General features: G+C 40.8%; 1 non-coding gene across 1 annotated transcript; it reads right to left on the bottom strand.

Annotated features, from left to right (window-relative positions):
• Positions 1-7,292: 7,292 nt before the first annotated feature.
• LOC127099737 (small nucleolar RNA R71) lies at positions 7,293-7,399 on the bottom strand. Its single transcript, XR_007794211.1, has one exon. It is a non-coding gene; the product is annotated as a small nucleolar RNA R71 (small nucleolar RNA).
• Between the last annotated feature and the right edge of the window lie 2,574 nt (positions 7,400-9,973).

Raw genomic sequence — 9,973 nt, 5'->3', positions numbered from 1 at the left:
AGCTGGTTTATCGAAGCGCATCATAGTGTTATTGGGAACTTCATTCCAATATTTAACCATAATCATTGAAGCTAGCGTAGCAAGGGCATCTGCCATCCGATTCTCATCTCGAGGAATATGATGGAAGTCAACCTCAGTGAAGAACGTTGAAATCCTCCTCGCATAATCTCTATATGGAATGAGGTCAGGCTGATTCGTTTCCCATTCACCCTTAATCTAATTAACAACGAGGGCCGAATCACCATATACATCAAGATGCTTGATCCTTAGATCAATACATTCCTCCAATCCCATAATACAGGCCTCGTACTCAGCCATATTATTCGTGCATTTGAAAGTTAGCCTTGCTGTAAAAGGAATATGTGTGCCCTGAGGAGTAATAATCACTGCCCCGATACCATTTCCATATTGATTTACAGCGCCATCAAATACCATACTCCATCTGGAACAAGGCTTTGGCCCTTCATCAAGTGTAGGCTCATCGCAATCTTTCACTTTCAAATACAGAATTTCCTCATCCGGGAAGTCATACTGAACTGACTGATAATCTTCAATAGGCTGATGTGCCAAATGGTCAGCCAAGATACTACCTTTAATAGCCTTCTGAGCTCGATACTCAATATCATACTCATACAACAACATCTGCCAACGGGCAATCCTTCCAGTTAAAGCAGGCTTCTCAAATATATACTTGATTGGGTCTATTCTGGATATCAACCAAGTGGTATGATTCAACATATACTGACGTAAGCGCTTAGCGGCCCAAGCCAAAGCACAACATGTCTTCTCAAGCTTTGAATATCGAGACTCACAATCGGTGAACTTCTTGCTCAAGTAGTAGATATCATACTCTTTATTCCCTGATTCATCTTGCTGGCCAAGGACACAACCCATAGAATCTTCAAGAACAGTGAGATACATGATCAATGGTCTCCCTTCCACGGGCGGAGACAGAATCGGAGGCTCAGACAGATACTCTTTAATACTATCAAAAGCTTTCTGGCAATCCTCGGTCCAATCATGAGACTGATCTTTCCTGAGGAGCTTGAATAATATTGGCGCACATGTGGCAGTCATGTGGGATATGAATCTGGAAATGTGATTCAAGCGGCCAAGAAAACCTCGGACTTGCTTCTCAATTTTGGGCGCAGGCATCTCTTGTATTGCTTTGACCTTTGCAGGATCAACCTCAATACCTCTTTCACTAACAATGAAGCCCAATAACTTTCCAGAACGGACTTCAAATGTACACTTGTAGGGATTCAGACGAAGCTTGTACTTCCTCAAACGCTGAAAAAGCTTCAACAAGTGCTCTACATGTTCAACTTCCGTTCTTGACTTAGCAATCATATCGTCAACACATACCTCAATCTCCTTGTGCATCATATCATGAAATAAGGTGGTCATAGCTCGTTGATACGTGGCTCCGGCGTTCTTCAAACCGAAGGGAATCACTCGATAATAGAATGTTCCCTAAGGTGTGATGAATGTTGTCTTCTCCATATCCTCGGGTGCCATCTTAATCTGATTATATCCGGAAAATCCGTCCATAAACGAGAAGACATTGAATTTATCTGTATTGTCTACCAACATATCAATATGTGGTTGAGGGAAATCATCTTTCGGACTAGCTTTATTCAAGTCTCTATAGTCCACACATCCGGACTTTTCCATCTTTCTTAGGCACGGGCATAATATTGGCCACCCATTGAGGATATGTAGAAGTCACCAGAAACCCGACATCAATTTCCTTCTGAACCTCCTCTTTGATCTTTACTGCCATATCAGGATGAGTTCTTTTGAGCTTTTGCTTCACAGGCACACACTCAGGCTTCAAAGGCAAGAAATGTTGCACAATATCGGTATCTAGACCAGGCATGTCTTCATATGACCAGGCAAAGATGTCAACATATTCTCGTAGCAACTTAATCAACCCCTTCTTAACAGATTCTTCCAGAAGTGCCCCAATCTTTACTTCTCGCACACAATCTTCATACCCCAAGTTGACTGTTTCTAGATTCTCAAGATGCGGCTGAATGATCTTTTCTTCATGCTCAAGTAGACGGGTAATCTCATCAGGAATCTCTTCAACATCATCTTCCTCTGCCTCGAATACAGGGAATTCAAAATTGGGAGATGGTGTCGGATCATTATGTTCAATGGGTTTAGAAATGAACCTGCATAATGATTTTGGATATGAAAAGCTTTAGAATTCAAACAAGGCAAATCATTATGCATATGAAAAGATCGATTTTATTCTATTTTTAGGGTTTTATGTGATCACCAATTTCATGCAAAAAGCAAAAAGGGAAAATAATTGGAAAAACAAACATTTAACATGAATTTATTGAATGAAAATATCATTGTATTTATGCCCCGACAATGTCATCACTCCTCCTTTAAGCATGGGAGAAGGGTTTTCAAACAAAGTGATCATTACGTTAACTTATGGACAACTGTTGGAATATCCACAGCGACCCAATTGTTGCAGACCCTACCAGGGATGATGAAGTTGTCCGAATCCTCTGTATCTTCTTCTAAAACGGCAGCAGCCTCCTCATCTAGACCGGTATGGATGAAACCTCCACTCTTGAATAACCCTTGCTTGTTGAAAGTACCAGAAGAAAAACCTATGCCAGCCCGGGACTCGTTGATTTCTAACTCAATCATTTTTCCTAAACCAATGGTTGCACCACGCTCAATGGCCAGCTTTGCACCTTTGTAGGAAGCAAATGAAGGAGCTCTTTTCTCAATAGGCTCAACAATAGATAACGCTTGGAAAGGAGTTCCAACTTCGACCTTAGCATCTATATAAGATAAGGAAGACAAATGGCTAACCAGGAGAGCCTTTTCTCCCCCTACCACCACCAGCTTCTTGTTCTTCACGAATTTCAATTTCTGGTGTAGGGTGGACGTCACGGCGCCTGCCTCATGAATCCATGGTCTGCCTAAGAGATAACTATACGATGGGTGAATGTCCATAACCTGGAAGGTAATCTGGAAATCACTTGGTCCGATCTTGATTGGGAGATCAACTTCCCCAATCACAGTTTTGCGAGACCCATCGAAAGCCTTCACAACTACTCCACTCTGCCTCATGGGAGGCCCTTGATATGATAGCTTGGAGAGAGTGGACTTTGGCAATACGTTCAATGATGACCCAGTGTCCACCAGTACATTGGACATGGCGTCGTCTCTACAACCCATAGATATATGTAATGCCAAGTTGTGGTTTCTTCCCTCCTCAGGGAGATCAGAGTCACAAAAGCTTAGGTTGTTACAAGCAGTAATATTTGCAACAATGCTATCGAATTGCTCCAAAGTAACATCGTGATCCATCAGTCTTGAAATGTTGGCTCTAGTGTAGTACCGGTGAGTCAGCTTGTCTTCAAAATAAATGAAGGACACAGAGTTAGACCACAGGGCAAGGGACCGGAAACAGAACCTGCTTATGCATATGATGCATGCAATGCTTATGCATATGATTTATTTTTTATTTCAAAGGAACTTTAGAGTTTTATTTGCAAATTTTGGAAATATTAAGCATTTTATCACATATGGAAAATATCTCATCAAATAATTTGTCTTTCCATGTCTGAAAATTTTGCAAATAGACCTCTTAAGTTCCTTGAAAATTTTCTTATTATTTTGATGACATGGATGCAAATGAATGCATGGATGCATGAATTCAACAATCACACTCAAGGATCAAGCAAAGCACACCAAACAAAGGTCATGGGATGGATCATGTTATCCTTAATATCAACCATCCATTTTGGTGGATTATGGTTTACACCTTATCAACACCCAAGTTTCATTGATATTAAGGATTCATGAACGGATCAACCATGAATCAAGGGTTTGTTGCAAGTCACGAGCATGGAGTTTAGGTTAAGAACCACCCAAAGGGAGTGTACTAAGGTTTAAACCTGCCAAACATGTTCTACAAAAGGTTCCCATAGTCATCATCCCATCTTTTGGATATTATCGGAGAAACGACTACTCGTATTCCGAAAATATTCTCAAGAGAGACTCTTATGAGTGTAGTATCGCGTAACAATCGTATCAAATCTTACACTTGAACGACTTTCACACTACATCCTACAAATAGGCCAAGATGGGTTTGGTAAACTAAGGTCCTTGGCTTCTAAGGTATATATTGGAAAAAGTAATGTCTAACCACAACTTACTTGTGTGACATTATCGATCCCAACATGACCTCCACCAAGTGAATGGACTTGCAAGTCAACTTGCTAAGGAATAACTCCACACAAGTCGACAAGACTATGCCATTCTCCTATCCTAAGTGCACTCGAGTCCGGGTATAGAACTCATCTCACAAAGATCACCAAGCATACAAGGAATTAATATTCAAGCAATTCAATCATTACATACAATACAATGATCCCAAATTGCACAAAAATATGTCACAAAAAATAATATACAATACAATAAGTATGAAAAGTAGGCAAAACCCATTAGGAATCATTCTTCCCCAGCAGAGTCGCCATTTTTCTGTAGCGGGGTATTCGTTACCATTAGAGATATTGACTAAATCCAAGGTAAATCATACAAGTCGAGTCGCCACCGCACTTCTATTTATCCAAAGGAATGGTTAGAAAGCGAACAAAAACCTAAAAGTTTTATCGAATCAAAAACTAGTAAAAATGTCAGAGATCTGGGTAAGGGGGTTGGTTATGCAATGGGAAGGTGTTAGGCACCCAAAGCATCCTAGGTACTCCTAGGGAGCCCTTTTCATATTTGTTGTAAGGTTAGCATTTTGTGAAAATTTATTTGTGCAAACATGATTGAAGGGATGGGAAAAGTGTGTATGTTTATCTAATGTACTATTCACTAAAAGAAGGGTCAAAAGAAAATGACTCGCATGGATGTCGCATCCACTGCATACGTATCTCATTTGAATCTGAGAATCAGAGTCTTCGTAGCTCGGTTACCTATGGGTTAAAGAGGAGTGTGCTCGGTAAGACATCGCATCTTATGCCTACGTATCTCATCTGGAATGAGAATCAGAGCAAAACGTAGTTCGACTAACTACGGGGTTAAGGGTTATGTTTTGGGGTGAACGACGTTACTATGCAATCTACCGGATGCTCGACCTTTGGAGACTTACTCGCCTGTAGTAGAAGGAGTTAACGTGTTGCTTTGGGTTTTAGGGATGCTCAAGGGCAAAAAGGAAGTCCTAGATGAAGGAACCGCACTACCTATAGGGATACGATCACACCCTGCAAAACAAACATGCATAAAGTAAACGTGCCAACAAGGCAACAAGTCAGTACAGGTAATCAGAGTAGATCTCCCAAATGGTATCCCACAAATAAAGTGGAACACCAAACAAACTATCCCTGCAAGAGTCATGTGAGCCCTCACAAAAACTCAACAAAAAAGGTTAGAATAACAAGATGGGGTCAGGAGAAAATAATGGCATTTACAAACACAAAAGTCAGATTAGAAAAATCAGTTACTGTCACGCTCGCTACTGCTTCGCCTAGCGAAGGCTTAGCGAAGCTTCGCTACATGCTCGCCTAGCGATGGTGCTAGCGAACGCCTGCGAGTTTTGGATTCTTCATGGATAACAGTGTGGTTTCGGAAAACTCAAACCCTATGGCACACACTTCAGAAATTAAACGGTTAAGCATTCAAGGCATTGTTTATACATTCATACATATCTAAACCCGTGGGCAAAAACATAATGAAATTCATCCATCATACCTCATACCTTCATAGCATTCAAATTGGAAGCATAAAGGTAATGGGAATAAGGCAAACCTGATTGGAGAGATTGGATCCAATTGAATCGCCCGGTTGGGTTTGCAAAACAATCCTGGGGTTTGAGTGAGGTGGGAGTGGCAAAGTGTGTGAGTCGGAGTGAAAAGCTTCGGAGTTTGAGTGAATCCTTCAGTGTCCGGAAGCTGCTCTGAATCCTGTTGGCTCTTCCTTCCTTCTCTCTCTTGTTAGCTATTGTCTCCCAGTCAGTCAGGCAGGCTTTTTCTCAAATGACTTTCCTCTCTATTTATAGACTGATTTTCGTAGCTTTTGGGCCTAAATGAGAGAGGTCCAAGTCTGTGACTTACTGTTATTTTTTTCAAAAATGCGCGCGCTTCGCCTAGTGAAGGATCTGCTCGCCTAGTCAGCATGACAGCAGGCTTCGCTAAGCGAACCAATCTGCTCGCCTAGCGAGCATGACAGCTCAGGAACAGATTTTTTTACTCCTTCAAGATGAGCATTCAGAATGATGAATAAACCTCATTTGAACCTGTTGAAAGTAACTCAAGTCTTTCCCTTGTGTTGACTGATCACCCGGGTAGAACCCACAAAGTGTCTTGGATGATACTCAAGCTTCAAACAAAAGATGTTAGTGACACATTTTTGTGGTTTTGGTTAGTAAACAAAAGTAAGAGAAACAATGATGTATAATTCAAGCATGCTTGGTGATCTCAAACCAATCACAAGGAGTCTCACCCAAAGGCAAAGGGAACCGAGATGCTAAAGATCCTTGAGGCAATGCAAATGCAATGTTATGATGCCATGAGGGATCTTAGGGTCAAAATTGGGGTCTTACAACACCTATTTTGATTGCCTTTGATAAACACCATAACGACAGATAACGATAGATTGACACTTGGTCTATGTGGACTCGATAATCTTTTATATTACTCTGACGCGTTCGTATACTTGCGAAAAGCACGCATCAAGTTTTTGGCGCCATTGTCGGGGACCAATTTCGTCAAATTTCATTTTCCAGTTGTTATATCGTTTAGACTTAGGCTATTTCCTGCCGGTCAATGCGAAGAACTCGCAACACCGGAAGTTTAAGCTTAGTATACCCTCTGGCGGAACCTGAACGTTACGCTCGCGCACGTTTATGCTTTCATAGAATTAAGAGAGCTATGGCCGAAGATCAAAACCAAAGACCTCTTAAGAATTTTGCTCAACCATCAAATGAAGAACCTAGTTCTAGTATAGTAAACCCAACCATCCCAACTAATAATTTTGAACTTAAACCATCCCTGTTGCAATTAGTGCAACAGAGACAATTCGCAGGTCTCGCTACTGAGAACCCAAACCAACATTTAAAACTATTTCTTCAATTAGCAGACACTTTTAAAACCAATGGAGCTTCTCCTCAGGCAATACGTTTAAGATTATTTCCTTTTTCCCTCAGAGATAAAACCCTATCATGGTTAGATTCCCTTCCATCCAATTCCATTACGACTTGGGATAACCTTAGAAGAGTTTTTCTTGCTAGATATTTTCCCCCGAGTAAGACCGCCGTTCTTCGAAACCATATAACTAGATTTACCCAAAACCAAGGAGAATCGTTGTTCGAAGCTTGGGAGAGATATAAAGAGTTGTTACGAGCATGCCCACATCATGGTTTAGAAAATTGGTTAATCAGTCAAACCTTCTATAATGGACTTCATTACAACACAAAGATGACCATCGACACTGCCGCAGGCGGTGCTCTGATGAAAAAACCTTATCCTGAAGCTAGTGCCCTCATCGAAGATATGGCTCAAAACCATCAATCATAGGGAGTCGAACGAGCGACAGTTGAGAAGAAGGAAGCCCAAGGAGGAGTGCATGAACTAAGCTCTATAGACATGATGCAAGCTAAAATGGACGCATTAGCCCTCAAAGTCGAGCATATGTGCATAAACCCGAAAACTGTAGCAACAGTTTCATCGGATTGTGAGATATGTGGAACCAAAGGACACCAATCCGCAGAATGCAGTCTATTAAACGAAACCCACTCTGAGCAAGTGAACTACACCCAAGGGAACCCATACTCGAATACCTATAACCCTGGATGGAGGAATCACCCAAACTTCTCCTATAAAAACAATAACCCTATCCAAAATAATGCACCTCCGAGACCTAGTTATCAAGCCCCTAGATCAAATCAACCTATGCAACCTGTGCCACCAAAGCCGAGCCTTGAGAAAGTTATGGAAAATTTTATCACCGCTCAAACCCAACAAAACAAGGAGTTCATGAACCAAAACATTCATGTTAACAAATTGATTACTCAGTTAGGAACCAAGGTTGACCAAATAGTTACTCATACTAAGATGCTTGAAACCCAGATCTCTCAAGTAGCTTTAAACCAAGCCCCTCAGACTACACCTGGAGGACAATTCCCTGGACAACCTCAACAAAATCCAAGAGGACAAGTCAATGCCATTACCCTACAAAGTGGGAACGCTTATGATGAGCCACCAAACCCTAGATTGAGTGAACCCGAAACTTCTAAGGAATGTACCAAACCCATGGACGAAGTAAAGGAACTAGAGGAATCTGAAAACCAGGAAGGTCGAGAAAAAGGAGAAGAACCTAAAGATAAAACTTATGTACCACCCCCGCCGTATAAACCACCTATACCATATCCGCCAAGACTCGAACAAACCCAGATCAATAAACAGTATCAAAAATTTATTAAAGTTATAGAAAAACTTCATGTAGAAATCCCTTTCACAGAAGCCATCACCCAAATACCTTCCTATGCAAAATTTCTCAAAGACATCCTTACCAACAAACGTAGACTTGACGATCCGAAGCCTTTGGAATGTAATGCTATTTTCGAGGACAAATTAGCTAAGAAAGATAAAGATCCTGGAAATTTCTCCATTCCTTGCCTTTTGGGTAATCATGTCATCGAAAAAGATTTTCTAGACTTAGGAGCTAGTGTGAGCCTAATGCCTTTAGCAGTTTGTGAGAGGTTAAACTTAGGAGAATTACAACCCATTAAGATGTCACTTCAGTTAGCCGATAGATCTGTTAAATATCTGATAGGCGTTTTAGAAGATGTCCCTGTCATGATAGGTCAGTTATTTATCCCTACTGATTTTGTTATCATGGACATCAAAGAGGATAGTGATATACCAATCCTTCTAGGTAGACCATTCCTATTGACTGCAGGAGCCATAATAGATGTCAAGAAAGGAAAGTTGACGTTTGAGGTAGGTGACGAGAAAATAGAATTTATACTTTCGAAATTTCTTATGGCACCTATGATGGGAGACTCGTGTTATGCCTTAGATATCATTGATGAATGTGTTAGAGAATTAGAACAAAAAGAAATTATAAAAATAATCAAGTTACCATCAACTCTCATAAGGGAAGATGATGACTTTAAGAAACCATACATCCATGATAACCTTTATGAATGTTTATCCCTTACTCCATATCCTATGCCATGCCCTAAGAAACCAACCTTAGAAATTAAGGAACTGCCTAAGAACCTGAGATATGAGTTCCTCGATGAAAAGATGAACCATCCAGTTATAGTTAGTGATACCTTGAGCCTAGAGGAAACGAACCAACTTTTAGACGTTTTACGTAGATATCCCTCAGCCTTAGGATATAATATCTCTGACCTGAAAGGTATAAGCCCATCCGTATGCGTGCATCGTATTTCGCTCGAAGAAGATTCAAAACCCTCCAGAGAACATCAGAGAAGAATAAACCCTATAATGAGTGATGTTGTTAAAAAGGAAGTTCTTAAGTTACTTGAGGCAGGTATAATCTACCAGATCTCGGATAGTAAGTGGGTGAGCCCTGTGCATATAGTACCTAAAAAGGGAGGCATCACAGTCGTGCAAAACGATAAAGGCGAGCATGTAGCAAAACATTTAGAAGGAGGATGGCGGATGTGTATAGATTATAGAAAATTAAATAAAGCAACTAGGAAGGATCATTTCCCTTTACCATTTATAGACCAAATGTTGGAGCGTCTAGCCAGACACTCTTACTTCTGTTATCTAGATGGATACTCCGGATTCTTCCAAATACCTATCCACCCCGAAGATCAAGAAAAAACTACCTTTACATGCCCTTATGGAACTTTTGCCTACAGACGAATGTCGTTCGGCTTCTGTAATGCCCCAGCTACTTTCCAACGTTGCATGATGTCCATCTTTGCAGATTACCTGGATGGTATCATGGAAGTATTTAT

This window comes from Lathyrus oleraceus, chromosome 6 (genome assembly GCF_024323335.1).
Source record: "Lathyrus oleraceus cultivar Zhongwan6 chromosome 6, CAAS_Psat_ZW6_1.0, whole genome shotgun sequence".
NCBI lineage: Eukaryota > Viridiplantae > Streptophyta > Magnoliopsida > Fabales > Fabaceae > Lathyrus > Lathyrus oleraceus.
This window is presented reverse-complemented; position numbering and strand designations above follow the sequence as displayed.